A 15,908-nucleotide genomic window follows, 5' to 3' on the forward strand; every position below is an offset into this window, starting at 1 on the left:
GCTGAAGCAGGACCTGAGTTATGATGAACAGCCAGAGTGTGTTATTGAAAAGGGAATCAAGGAACTGAGATCCAAAAGGATTTCATTAGTTAAGGTCCTGTGGAAGAATAATACGGAACGAGAAGCAACACGGGAGCTGGAGGAGGACATGAGAGATTGTTAATTTTATGAATTCTTTTTTTTTTATTTGTTTTAATTTGTTGTTAGAAATTGTTTGAATTTAATTGCTAATTGTTTTGTTTATTTATTTATTTAATTGTAAATGAATGAGTTTTGGTTGAATGCACCAAGGTGCATGGTAGGTAGTGATGCACCCTAATGATTAAGTGTGTGCATGTGCATGGTTGCATGGTGCACTTGCGTAGAATTTTCTACACACTTTTATTTCCTTTTATTAGAATTATTTTAGTTAATTAAAATGAGGGAAAAAATAAAATAAAAATAAGAAAGGGAAAGGGAGTGGACAACAATAGGTGGGAAAGGGAAGATTTTATTCCCATTTATTTTTTTTCAATCAAATAAAATCAAAATAAAAGAAAATAAGCAAGAAGAGGAAACTTACCCATTTTGTTCAAAAGGATATTATTAGCTAGGTTACAATAAAAAGGGAAGAGATAAAAGAAGAGAGCCATTTTTTTTGCATGGTGGTTGCCGAACTCTAGAGAGAGAGAGAGGGAGAGTGAACGTGAGCTAGAGAGAGAATGAGAAGAAGAAAGAAATAAAAGGGGAGAAAATTCGAACCTAGGTGAGTTCATTGATTTTTGGTGGTTTAATCCTCTCTTCTACATTCTCATCTTCATAATCTAGTTTTTATGTTAATGTTTGTGTTTTTTTATGGATTTCGAAACCTAGGGGTTTGATTGAAGGTGGTGACCATTTTTGGATTTTGGTTTCTATCAAGGAAGTAGTTGATCTCTAAACCTTGATTTTAATTTTGTTGTTATTTTGAAAGGATCTTGAGGTTTTGATGTCTATTTGAATCTTTGCCATGTGTTGATTTGGTTTGTTTTGAGATACTTGAATATGATGCATAATGATTTATGATTATGATTATTTGTTATTTAAGGAGAATGTATGATTAAATTTGACAAGGGTTTTGGATTTGATCTATTAAAATATGATGATTGTTGATATTTTATGCTTATGTATATGTAGGGTTCGGCCTATGCATGTCTTGGGATCCCCTTTATATTTTTATTATTTTAATTTTTATGTTAGGTCCATGTTCTAGGATCCTATGTGATTTTTGGCATAATAAATAATTTGGATTCTTGTTATTGAATCCATGAAATTTGATGAACATGTTTATGAGTTTATGATGTATGAATAGGTTAAGGCATGCATGAGTGATGATAGAAACATGCTAGGATTCATGTGAATGTAAATGAGAATTTTGGTTTTTATTTTATGTTTCACTCATGAGAGTTTCGGCCTAGGGTTATTGTCTCATGTACGTGTATGATTGATCTTGAAGCATATATATGATTTGAATGTCTATGTGATGTTAGGGTTTCTCCTTAGATTGACAATATGATAATAGGTGCATGCTAGGGTTTGTGTTTAATTTGTGTTGATTTAAACATGTATGATTTAATATGCTTGCTGATTTTTTGTGTATAAATGGTATGAAATATTATGAAAATAATGATTTGCATGCATAAATATTTTTGCAAGGGCTATGATGATTTTATGAAATTAAAATTGTATTTTAATTTACATTAAAATGATATTTTTACTCAAATAATTACCTACAGTTTTTTTATATATTTTATTAGGAAAATATGAGTTTTAATTCGAAGATGGTGATTTTTGAGGGTTTAAATTGTTGCTGGAAGTTTTGGTAAAAATATGAAATGTCTTTTAAATGAAAAGGAAGTTTGTGTGTTTGATGAAATAATATAATACCCTAAACTATGTAAATATTTAAAACAATATATTAAATGTAACCTTGAATGTTCACATTTTAATAAGTATGGTTTTCTTTATTTTAAATTAAAAAAAATGTTGAGTATAGATTCACTTGTCACTACAAGAAAAAATGCTTTTAATAACACCGAAAATGTGTTATCAAAACATACCATAACACTTTCTGATGTGTTAAGACCAACTATGTTATCGTAGGTCAGGGTACTTTACATAACACTTTATCATTGTTATGCAGATGTGTTATTATACTGTCAACGATAACACATTTTTTGTGTTATTTTAATATATAAATAAGTGTTTAATTATGTTATTTATAGTCAAATATATAACACATTTCAATACTTATAAATTTGTGTTATACTACACTTTAGTATAACACTTTTTTTGTGTTATACACTTTAGTATAACACATTATTTGTGTTATATAATAAAGTTTGCATAACACAATTCTTTGCATAAAAAGTGTTATTGGAATAGATATTATAACACAATTTTTGTATTATTTTAATATTTAGATAAGTTTAAATTCTCATTATATATTTTATTTATATAACACTAATTTATTCTATTATATTTTAATTTTTTTATATAATTAAAATTAGCTTTCTAATATATACTTACATCATCAAATGAACTTGATTTTCAAATAACAAAAAGTAAAAACATTCAACATTGTATTAACAATCCACAAATTAGTTTAAAACATTCAACACTGTCATCAACAACAAAATGTTCTTTAAGTATTCAAGGAGTCTTAAATATTCAACATAGTTAAAAGTTACTACTTCAACACAAAGAAATAAACAACAGTTGCAATGACTGTACAGTTGCAGGGAGACGGTCTAGTGGTCAGCAATGACTGTACAGTTGCAAAGAATGGGTAGTAATCCCAGACACATTAGAAATATTAGCCACGTCCTCGACATATTCTATGTCTATCATGCCACCAAAACGTGAACTGAGACAACAAAACTCCACTGTCGAGAAAAGCAACACAAGTAAAAGCTTTATTGTTATGTTAACCTCTGTAGTTGATGGCCTGAAGTCACACAGTACCCGAAGGCCAGAACCTGATGTTTTCAACAAATGTATGCAAATAGATAAGTTGAGGCTTTTACATGCAGATCTCAAAAGAATCAGAACGTAACATGTCCCAAATGACCCCAAACATAACACAGTACACAGGAAAAGAACAGTATTTACCACACTCGACTCTCTAATTACCCACTCACAGCAGTTTCTTGAGCATGAAATGAGCTGCCAATGCCCATTAAAGCAAAACACACCGCCTAGAGCATAAAGAAAAAAAATATCAATAGAAAGAACAAGGTAAACCAAAAATTTTTTAGAAAAATCAAACAAGCCTATCAAGAAAAGAAACTCTTGGCAAATTTTTAAATAATCAAAACACAACAAATTGAAGATTCCCATTTGTGCCAATTCCAAAGTGCAAATGAATGGCATTACGAGAAATGAACTGCTAGAGATCTATTAGACCGAGTTAGATGTTTGAATGAAAAATGAATGGCATTACATGCCCTATAGATAGGAACTTACAGGAATGTCAGTTAACAAAGCCACAAAAGCATTAGAGGTGAAACATATAACACAAACAACAGCTAAACCTGCAACCTGCAAACCCAAAGTTACATTCATTCAGCACAACTTAATAGCTTTCATGAAGAAAAAAAACATGGAAAGTGCTCATAAAAAGGTTTTCAATTTATATGCCAAAAAACAAACCTTTTGAGCAATCTTATATCTGGATAAAGTTGAAAAGTAAAGCATGTTTAGCATCAGAGATGGCAAAACTCAAAGCAGCTAAGAAAGAAGGTAATATCATATTAAGAATGAATTGGAAAAAAGTACCTTCCAAAGCTCTGAAGAAGCTCTTTCAGTTCTGACTTTGCTCATTTTTAGGCATAGTAATATTCCTTGAAAAAAAGAAAGACAAAAAAAAATTATAACTTAAATAATAATAATAATAAAGGATCCAAGTAATTTGTTTTGATCGTAAAAAGTATTCACCGCACCACAGAACAGAATAATCAAACAATAATTAGCATGCATTAATGGTAAAAGAAAACATGTGTAAAACAACCTGTGCTTTTCCAATTTCTGAAAAATCAAGCATATGGAAAAGTGTCCAAATAGTGACTTCTCCTGAGATTTCATTATATGTAAACACTTTGCACCAAGTACTTTTAATCCAAAGTCAACATGTGGCTGCAAAAAACATTAGAGACATGTATAAATCAAATCTAAATATAAAAAATCTAGTTTAACTAAGATCTTTTGGTTAAACTTCTTATAAAGATAGTGAAAATTAACAAACTAAGAATATACACAAGTTCAAAACAGCAAGCAAGATTAGGAGAAACAACAAGAACAGAGAGAATGTGAACCAATGAAACAACACATTCTAATGTAAAACACATACAGCAGGGGAAAAATTAAAGAAGTTAATGTTAGTGTGAAATTTTGAGGAGATGGTTTCTGGTATGTCTTAAATTTCTGTTTCCTGTTTGTGTTCTAAACTCTTGGCTTTAGTGTCAAGTTTATGATTTTTAAAGAAAAGGTCTATATATGATATAGAAGAACTCAATCATACTTTATGCTTAATCATTCAACTTTAGTTGCAAGCCAGAAGCAAAAGAAAATCTATTTCATTTTCTGCCATCTGTTTCTTATATGCATAACGTTATGTGCTATACTAATTTAGGCATATAAGGTCTAGTACTAAGCTCAGAAGTAGAGACCCCCAAAAGTAGAAGCAGAACAGAAGCTAGATACTAAAAATCAAACACAAAATTTTGAGTTTACTAAACATTGTTTATAATTAGTCATCCAACATAAAAGTTGAAAACTGCAGCAGTGAAAGAAGCTATAAAAACAGAGGAAACCAAAGCACATGCATATCTAGAATTATCAAAGGAAGTACAATATCAAAAGCAATATCTAGCATCTAATTCATTACATATAGAAAGAAATATCAAGTATACAGCCAGAAAAAAACTGGTGCATACAGGGTGGCATGCTTTACTAGACTATATGATCACAATTATCTTCTTCTACATATCCATGGAATTTGAGATGGCCCAAATCAGCAATGCATATATACATACATGTAACATTCATCTAATGAGGAAAAAAGATATAATTTCTAATATAAACAAGAAAAAAAATCACAAAGAAAAGCAAAACTGAAAATTGAATGAAATGATACAAAACCCCAGTACCTTGACAGAGGAAACCTGGTCAATATTCGCAAGTACATTAATGGAGCATTCAAAAAGTCCGTGCATCGAGTCCTGCTCAAGTTCTTCCGTCTACAACAACAATTATCTAGTTTTAGTTTTGTAGTGATAACTGGATGTATAAATTTATAGCCTGCTAGTACTAGGATAGATCACCAAATACCTTATAACTAGCAGAAAGAGCATAAACAGCTCCAGGCAACAGCACAACCATGTGCTCATTTAAAATGGAAGACTCCTCCATGTAAACAAACCAGTTAATATAACAATGAAGTTAATATAAAGCAGTCAATCTTAAGGTTTGTAACAACAAAATCTATCAGGATAAAAATCCAAATGTGTACCTCATTTAAAGAGGAAGAACGCTAGGAACTTCTGCCAATTCACTATCATAAAGAGACGAGAACCATTTATGAGTCAAGAAAATGTGTATAAAATGCAGCAGACTTGAAAATTTCATAAAAACAAAAACATATAATACATCAAGTAGTAGTCTTACGAAGCACCATTGCCGCCACCATCATAAAGATAGACTCTTTTCCAATTGGATCAAAATTGTCTAATCTTACCAAACACGCCATAAGTTATACGTACCTTGCTAGCCGTTAAAGCTTATTAAAAAGTACAATAATTTAATGTGCTCGAAGAGAGGACCAAAATGAAAACTCACCTCAAGTAACCCAAAAACTTTCTTGCAAGTAAATTCTTCTTCATATAAATGCATAAAATTATGAATAATTTATTTTTTCCAAACCAAGAAAAGAAATTATTTAATTATGTAGAGTTCCTTTAATGAGAACTCCACTAATCCTATGTGTTGTTGTTACATACAAATACAATGCTAATCTACACTAGAAGCAAAATGGTGGTAAGGTTCAATTTTTGCACCTAATATCTGTTATTTTGTAGCTCAGTTGTCCTTGCAATTTCTTGAGTAGTTGGAAGATGACAATCAGGACTGTGACTGAAAAAAATCAAAAGGTGGAACGACTCTGAAAGATCTTCGAGTAGCATTCGGTGAATCTGATAATAGGGGTTCATAAACTGGATTTCTGTTCTTGGGTTGAGTTATGGACAAAGGAGTAACATCTTTCTCTATTGATCTTGCTTAGGGCTCAATGTTGCCCAGTGACAGAATAGGTCCACCCAAACGTTCAGCCTGCTGAAGCGTATTGATTTTACTTGGTCTGTACGTGTACCGGAAGAACTTTATAGCAAGAATCGGACCCATCCCTGCTGCAACTATGAGCTGTAATAAAAAAAAAGTAAAAATAGTTTCTATTAGTATATAAAACTGCAATGCCAACAATGGCCTTGACTTTGACTTCTCTATAATAGAATTTTCAGGTTACCAACGATCAGATGTTGCATCAAGGAAGAGATTAAATGAACCATAACAACGACAATTTGAAAAACAAATATAGCTCCAGTCAACTTGTCAATCATAGCATCCATAGCTGTAAGCTTTGGTTCAGGTATGCCCCTACTCATACCCAACTTGGTTTCATTTCCTGATAAAAATAAGAATAATTCACTATGTAAACTCGTTGAGATAACATTAAGATACACGTATATTATGATATTCTAACATTACAGCATCAATCCTTTGGAAACTTCCATAACTAAAATTGGTCAGATTGCAGAGAAGGTACAAAATTTGTAGGCACTGAAGCCATCAACCACATGACAGCCTTTAAAGAGAGACATATATATATATAGATAGATAGAGAAAGAGAGAGAGAAGAAGAAGAAGCATGACTCACTTAAATTTGTGCTATTCCCATCAATTAGAAATACAAGTTTTATCAATTATTATTTCTTAAGATACAGTAGTTTGGGAGGTACTAAGATATTTCCCTTGGCATATTGATGTTGATAATTAATATGAAAGTTGTCGACTTCACCAGCAGATGTCATGATTAAAGTACAAATTTTCATACTTTATTCATAATTTTTTTCATATACTGCATAAGGTCATTTACCATTTATGAGAACTTCCCTTTTCTTATTGCTTCAAAACAAAACAAATATGTGCATGCATGAACATAGAGGTATGCATTAAAATATGGTCTTGACAACTAGAATAAACAAACTTGCCTGTATAAACAGCTACTCCACATGCCCATTCGGTATTCCACAAGTAACATGACTGAAGAATTGTGTTTTTAATGGTTAATGGGCACAGATCGTTATCAATAAAAGGAGGAAACAACCGTAAATTTGCATCAAATCTTCTAATGTCCTTGTCAGGAACAAGGCACTCAATCACACCCTGAAGAGAGAGAGAAATGCATCATCACTTATTAAAGTGAAATAAAACCCGATAGAAATCTTCATGGAAAGCTTACCTTGATTTTGTGCAAGAGTTCTAGATCAATCCCCATGCAAGCTGAGGGAATAAACCTGGTCTTTAGATCAGTTTCACCATCTAGAGCAGAAGTCTGGAGGAAGTTACATTATCAAGTTCTTGACATGTTTAAGCAATTGTAAAGGTCAAAAGGAAAATAGTTACAGGATTACAGAAAAAGAAACACTGCCATTACAATAATTCTACGATATAAGCATGATTATGAATGGAAATTTAATGTACTATAAAGTTTTTGCTTCTTTAGAAATGAATAATCTTCTAAGCATGCAAGCAACACCAAACAATGTCAGAGAAAAGAAACCCCGAAAGTGCAGAGGTTTAGGTACCAATAACCTAGCTAAGGTCGTTTTTGCAAAAATAACTTTCTCAGGCTTACTAGAGACTTTGGTTGGATTCCAAATTTTATCGGTACACTTAAGCAGCCTCACTATCTATGACGAATAAAGGCTGGGTGTTGCTTATTGCACCAAACTTGGTCAGTTACTTGTCAAGGATTTTATATTTACCTCAACATAGCACATTCCTTACGGATCAGATGTCCCAATCAAAACCAGATCACATGGCACTTCATCATTCTCTCAGAGCCATACTATATTACCCACATGAATATCCTGTGCTTGAACTTACAAGTGAATACAACCAGTCAGTTTGTCACAATAAAAGAAATGCAACCAAAGAGGAGTAAAGAAAAGAAATGTCTATACATGTTTCTTTATGCCCTGCCTCACAACCCAAACTTCTTTCTCATTCACTTTCTTGTCTGAAAGAAATATGTGGTAATCATCCCATGCCTCTTTTGTTGCAGAGACAGCAAAAATGAAAATAAGTGGACCCCATGTACTGGCAGGATTTATTGGAGTAATAAGAGACCATAACTGAAGGCATGCTATTAGCAGAAAGTACTGGTTCATGAAGCGGCTGAAAACATATTATTTGTTAGTGATACGCAGTACAAAAGAAAATAAGAATGTTTGTAGCAAAGTTATCACATAGAAGTACATGTCGTTGGATAGAGATAAAAATCAAGATTTTATTTGAAATGCAATACCAAGTATATGAATTTAACCCCTTTTTCTAATAATAAATAAAATAATAACAATGACGGTTTTGCTGCATAAAATCAACGGAAAAAAAAAACAAGGTCTAGGCTGCAGCATAAAATCAAAAGAAAATATTCTCTAAAATTTTCCAAACTTCGAACCTATCAATCATGTCATGTTCCTGAACAATAAAAACTTAAAAACACTAACCAACACATAGATACATACTGCAAGTTTAGCATAAATAAATTTCTTATAGTTAAGAAAAACAGGAATGCTATAAAGTAAATTATAATAACAATTCAAATCGACTAAATTACCACAACCAATACTATATCAAGCAATCGATAACATCAAATCATAAATCACCTAGATTGTTCCCATAAATTCTTCGGTAGGAAGTTCAACAAATTATATTTTGTGTTCGAAATGCGATTGGCACAATACAGATCATGTGAAGATTCATCATCATTGATGTAGACGTAACGCTTCATTGTTGAATTAGAAGCATGTGACCATGCTCAGCTACATGTGCCAAGTTAGCAACAAGGATACTAACGGTGTATAGAATCCTGTTACAAAAAACACTACATAAAGCTTCATCCCAAAAAAATATATTCAAATATACAGCTATTTGCATCGAGTCTTGGACTAAACTGGCATTGCTTATAGGGAACACTAAAGTCACAAAAGGAAGCGTACCATCATCTTCACAACAACTATATCAAGCACATTAACCAATCTAAACAGAACCCATAATGACACAAGTAGAAAATTCATAAAATATATGGAACTATGCCCAATCTACAAAGAATTCAAATAAAGGCAACACAACATATGTTTCAAAAACCATACAGATATATTAACAAAAAATTAGAACCGCCTAACCCAAAAGGCAATCAGGATAAATAAAATAACACCGAATTATACGAATTTTCCTCTGTAGTTCTAAGCAGCTTTCAAGTCAGGGCATTCTAAAAAGAATATTTGAATGTTGAAAGAATACCATTTCAGTGTTTGTTAGATTAAGCAGCAAGAAGGCTTTACGAAGAGTCAAATTTGAATCAACAAAGCATGCTTAATAGAAAGAAACTTACTTTGTTTCTAATATCATAACAAAAGCCTGCAACCAAATACATCCAGAGAGAGCAACCAATGAGATCTCCTCCATTTCACTTTTTTCATTAGCGTAGGCATGTATGCTGATTACAAATACAACAATTGCCTGGACATCAATCAAGCCAGGAATCAGTATCAGTGGATCAAAAGCAACAACCATCTCTATATTTTGAGCAACCAAAGTTTTGGTCAATGTAATGGTTCTCTAAGTAACATCTAAATTTAAGTTCAAGTTTTGTCGAAGTGCTTAAAACTAAATAATTCAGCAGGCTTGAATATAAAAGAACAAAAGAAGCAAAAATAGTTGTTTAGGAGTTCGACTATTTTAAAAAACACAACTCACATGAAAAAGAGATCTTCCAAACCATCCAACGAATGTGCTAGGATTCAGAAGTCTGTTCCCAAGAATAAAAAAACAAAGTGAAAATTAGCATTTTAGGTTAGACAGTAAATTCTCATTGGCAATTCTGATGGGAAAAATATCTCAAATAAACATTAAAAATCAAATGTGAGGTGAATTATCCTATAAAGAACCCTCCCGCTTGATAATAAAACAAAATTTGTGGATGCTGCATCACTGTTTCTTCACTAAGATCTTTGTCCAGGACACTGACAGGAACACTAGTGTAGAAAACATTATAAGCCATCAAGCTAACAGAATTAAAAAGACTAGTCCCTGAGACACTTGAAACAAAAGAGAAGCTTAAAACATGCCAAAGTTAGTACACCAGACATTTAAAAAAGAATAATATACAAGATCAGAAGGAATAATGTTTACATGTCAATTATAAAAGATATAAAAATGAAATTATACTTATTAACACACAACAGAGTGAGCTTGAAAGAAACTTAAACTGTCTGATATAAGTATAATAATGAACTTTTTTCAACATTTTGATACAGCCTAGAATGTTAATAATGGCAAAGATAATCTAAAGTTGATTTCTCACAACTAGGAGCTATATAAAATACCTTAGGTTCTGAAGTTGTAATCCTCATTGTAAGTAAAACTCTCTCTAAACTTCTACCGACTTCATCTTCTGTTTTGCCATTAATTAATAGAAGCTGTCCTTTTGGCTCTGTAAAGTCAGAAAGCATAACATAAAGCAAATAATATTTAATGAAATTTGATAATATTAAAGATAGGAAAGAAACATATCCCTTACAAAGCTATGGAAGGCAACAAACTCAAACCATTAAATTAAGAAATAGAGCCAGGTAGAACACACCATAGCAAGTTAAAGTCACCTCTCTATTTAAGCCACACAAGTCAATCTTTAGCCCCAATTGTCACAACCCAATACTTTTTTGTTATTTTCCAATTACATAAAGGGAATTGCAGAAGGAACTAAAATTATGAAAGAAAAAAAAAAACACCAAAAAAAAAAAATCAATCAAGTGAAAAAGTTAATAAAGTATTTGGAGCAAGGTAATTATCTGAAACAACTAGAGACATTAAGGCCAAGTGTCAATCTCATTTTAGATAATATACTCGATTCTCCTTTGCTCTGCTTCTTCATTACATTTATCTAATATTTAGCCTATGTGCTTATAGTATATATACAGAGAGGAGGGGCGGACGGAGAAGGAAACCGATTTGCAGATTATTGAGGGACACTCTAAGAGAAAAATTTGTATTATATGTAAGGAAAATTGGACTAAAGAAAATTACATAGAAAAAATCAAACCACGCTTCAAAACAAGATATTCACATCCATCTCAATTCGCTATGACCAGTTAATTCAGTCCAAGACACAAAGAAAGAAGAGAGCTGACAGAACCTATTGGAGGAGTCCCTTCCTGCGCCGTTGCTAGTCAGAGAGAGCGAGCCGAGAGCCTGTTGGAGAAGTCACCGTCGGTGGTTGCTCTGCTTCCTCCGCTGCTCGGCTTGCTGGACTGTCCGTTGCCGAGAAATATGGAGAGAGAGTGTGAGAGCAGAGGTCGGGGGAGGCCGGAGGTGGAGGGAAACAGAAAATCAAACAACCCATTAGATTTATTCCCAAATTAAGCTCGATTAGCATAAAAAACCAATGACCCAAATCAATAACACCTAAAACTATATATCCTTACCTGGCTTGCCAAGACCGAAGAGGAGTGAAACAACCCAACGAATGGAACCTTACTGACAGAGAGATAGAGAAAGACGAGAGAGAGATGGAGGAGATATGAGGGATGGAGGCTGAGATTTGAGGGATGGAGGAGATGTGAGCTCAGATTTGAAGCAGGGATGATGAAACCGAAGATAGAGTTCGAACTTTGCTTAGCCGAAGAAGAAAATGGTGAGTCCGAAATTGGTGTGATTTTTTCTGAAAGAAAATGTATGAGTGGCGGGCTCCCAAAATATTACTGCCTTTTTATTTTGCTACATACATAACATTTACCATAATACTTTTTCATTTCTATTATATTCATGTGTTATGGAAATGGGTATTTGGTGTAGTGTGTGATTTTTAAACAAAATAAATGGTGGCTGAAAGTTTAGTTTAATAAATTAAAAATAATTATTTTGGTGATCACATATGAGTTTGTACTACATAAATTATGCCTTAAATAATACAAGCAAAAATATATTTTTCTCACACTTAAAATTATATTTTTCTCACATTGAATCTTATAATTTTATTAATTTAAATAAAGTATTATTTTCTAAAGGAAACATGATATTTATAAGTACTTTAGATAATTTCAAGTTTTTGTTATTTTCTATTCAAATTTAAAAATAATAAATGGAATTATTATATTTTTGAAAAATGGCTAATAAATTATTTTATGAAATAAAAATAATGTCTTAGGAGGTTTAATCAACTTAGGGATTTTAAAAGAAATAAATAATGGTGAGAAATTATATTGCTAAATCTTTATTTTTGAAAAGGTTAGAAACAAGCACGTAGAGATTATCGTTTTAACATCACTTTTTAACAATGTTCTCACGTATGCATGTCACATGCAAATGCACTTTTACGTTAAAAAATATGTCTAATATTCAACCATATAATTGTTACTTGAAAATCATGCATGTATATAAATCATACGTCCGCCATATAATTATTCAAGGACCATATAATTCTTGTGTGATTTTATGTGAAAAATGTGTATGTTTGGAAAGTTTGTGTGCACACATGAGATGTATGAGTTGGGCACAAGAAAATTCGATGTGTTATGCAATGCTAAAGAATACTATTGATTATGATTATAGGCTCGTTGTGAAGTTTGTTCAATTTTTTGCTTTGCTCGGACCTGAGGTAAGGAAGTTAGATAGAATTCTATTTATTTATGTTATGAATGGTAAGATGGGTTTGTTTGAGGTTAAATGTTATGTCTGATGATGTACTATGTGATATGAAGTATGAAGTATGAAATGCTATTTTGAGATGATATGATGAATTTGATTAATCATGTATTTCCTTTGTGTTGATATGACTGGAATGCATGTATTTTGTATGTTGTATGAAAAAGCAAATAGTTGTTAGTGTGTTGAACGCAACACGACAAAGGGGTTACTAAGGATATAAAGATGTAACCCGAGTTACTAAGGATATAAAGACGTAACTCATAGGGTAGACGCGCCAAGGTTATTCAAGGACCACAGCCTCCTGTTTACCTCAAGAAGCGACATGGAGAAGAGAGGGGGCCCTGTTCACCAAGATATGATGATGATGTTTATGATGATGATATTTGAATATGTTCATGATATATGATGCATGATGATAACGTTTATGTACGATGTATGATGATGACGTTAAGCAAGATGTATGTATATGATGTTTTAGGAGTCTTACGATATGATTTTGTTTGGTTTTTTTTTTTTTTTTTGTACTTCTTTACTGGGCTTTTAGCTCACCCCCTTACTTTCCCCTTTCAGGTAATAAATAGGGTTTCTCATTGGCACGTGTGGTGATGTGGGGAGTTCCGATGTCACGGTGTGTATGGCGTGGGGGTATCCTATGGGCGAGCAAACTATCAGCTTAAATGCCAATTTTAAAGAATGATGTTATGTTTTATTTTGTTTTTAGAACTTATCAGTGGGACTTCAACTATATTTAATTTCTTTAAAAACGTTGCATGAGAACTTTTATTTTATTTTATTTTAAAATATTGGGCCCAACTTGCATGTTTAAGAAGGGCCCCACTGATATTTCCATATACTAAGAGATTTTCTTCTATAAGTTTATGAACATGGAAATGTTTTACAAAGTATTAGTCTAGGGCATTTTACAGTGGGCCTAATTAATTAATAACAATTAATAAACGAAGGTTTAAATTCCTGTCTTTTGGACCTTGTATGGAAGTATGGGGGCATTTGTAGTGAGAACGACATACTGGACCCAGCCCTCCTCCATACGAGCCCAATTGTTAAGGCCCATTAAGCTGAGTTGGACTTAATTGTATATGTTCATTATATTAGGTAAACCTAAATATTGATTAGCAACAAATTAATTCTAAATTAATTGAATTTGTTACAATATGAGACTTTAGAATTAATAGGAAATTATAGGACTTGGGTTTTAAAAATTTATTCTTTTCAATTTGTTAGACTACCATAGTCATTAATTTTCTAACAAATAAATAATAAAAATACTATTTTTGATTTTATAATGAGCTTATTTTAAGAATTATATTCAATCTCCATTGTTGGTTTAACAAGGTCAATAGATTAATGGCACCTCCAGACGCTTTGATTCGTCCCCCTACAAAAGGTGTTCATTAGTTATTTTGACAAGGTTAGATTTTGAAAAATAGATAATTATAGGTCAAATTCTACTAGACTCACCCCTACGGTGACTACTAGGACTAAATCTATTGATTATCGAAATCGTGGGTCTAGCTCATAAAATAAGAGATTTTGTTTTCTTATTTTGATATAATAGTAGGTTGTTAATAATGGTGTCCATTATTAAATAAGTTTACAACTTTATTTAACTAGTGGTATTTTTTACTCTCGTCAACCAGGACAAGGATATCATAGATTGGTTAAAAACCTAAAGAAATATAAATATGATTATTTTGGTATTTTTTTCTCATATCTTACATATTTTTTATAAATGTTGTGCTATTTCTTGAATTTTGTGTGAATAGGAGTTTTATTGAGAAAATGTGATTGATTTCTATTTTATTGATAATTTGTAGTATAATTATGGATGTGTCTACTCCCATCCTTTCTCAACTTTCGATGGAGAAACTCACTAGAGAAAACTTCCTTAAAGGGAAGCAAAACATAAACATTGTGTTGATTGGTGACAACTCCAAGTTCGTCATGATTGAGAAATCCCTAGAAGTTCCAGCTGAAGGATCTATCAAGTTCGTGAGGGATAAGTATGAGCGTTGGCAGGCGGCTAACAACAAGGCGCAGTACTACATGTTGACTAGTATGGTCGACACTCTTAAGACAAAGATGGAGAATATCGAGACGGCCTACGAAATCATGGATCAGCTCCAAGACATGTTTGGTGCCAAGTTAGCGCAGACTCGTTTTAAGGCCACCAAGAAATATGCCAATGCTCGGATGGCACCGTCTCAACATGTTCGTGATCACCTTATCAAAATGACAAACTACTTTTAGGAAGTTAAACTTCATGGAGCAGCAATAGATGAGGAAACTCAAGTTGGCTTAATCCTCAACAGTCTCTCTCTAGATTTTCGTCGTTCACCACCAACTATGTGTTGAATAAACTCAACTATGGTTTGACGCAGCTCATGAATGAGCTTCAGACTTTTGAGTCTATCATGGATGGACCAAGGAAGGGAGGAGAAAATAAGACAACTACTACTACTATTGTTGATCTAGCTAAGGCTGAAGCTAACCAAGCTTCATCTTTGAAAGCTGGAAACAAGAGGAAAGATGGACAAAACAACAACCCTAGGCCTGCAAAGGATGCAAAGACTAGTGCACAACCAAATGCACAGATGCTTAAGGGGAATAACAAGAAGAACAAGAAAGGTAAAGGTAAGTGTTATCACTGGAAAGAGAAGGGGCATTGTAAACAGGATTGCCCCAAGTTTCTAGCAACTAAAAACAAAGGTAATGATTATAGTTCATTTATCTTACAAACATGTCTTTTAGAGAATGATAAATCTGTTTAGATTGTTGATTCTCAATCTACTAACCATGTTTGTAACTCTTTACAGCTTCTTAAATTATGGGAGGATGTGGACGAAGGCGACTTAAATCTTAGAGTTGGGAACAGAGCGTTCATTGCA

At 32.6% G+C, this 15,908-nt stretch overlaps 1 long non-coding RNA gene and 1 pseudogene across 2 annotated transcripts; both read right to left on the reverse strand.

Annotated features, from left to right (window-relative positions):
* Window positions 1-2,587: 2,587 nt before the first annotated feature.
* LOC133829302 (uncharacterized) lies at window positions 2,588-4,050 on the reverse strand. Of its 2 annotated transcripts, XR_009891671.1 has the most exons (3): window positions 3,796-4,050; window positions 3,484-3,558; window positions 2,588-3,215 (listed from the first exon to the last, which is right to left on the reverse strand). It is a non-coding gene; the product is annotated as an uncharacterized LOC133829302 (long non-coding RNA). The 2 variants fall into 2 exon arrangements; XR_009891672.1 differs by lacking the exon at window positions 3,484-3,558.
* Window positions 4,051-6,291: 2,241 nt separating this feature from the next.
* LOC133832709 (phospholipid-transporting ATPase 2-like) lies at window positions 6,292-9,124 on the reverse strand (annotated as a pseudogene).
* Between the last annotated feature and the right edge of the window lie 6,784 nt (window positions 9,125-15,908).

This window comes from Humulus lupulus, chromosome 4, assembly GCF_963169125.1.
Source record: "Humulus lupulus chromosome 4, drHumLupu1.1, whole genome shotgun sequence".
Taxonomy (NCBI): domain Eukaryota; kingdom Viridiplantae; phylum Streptophyta; class Magnoliopsida; order Rosales; family Cannabaceae; genus Humulus; species Humulus lupulus.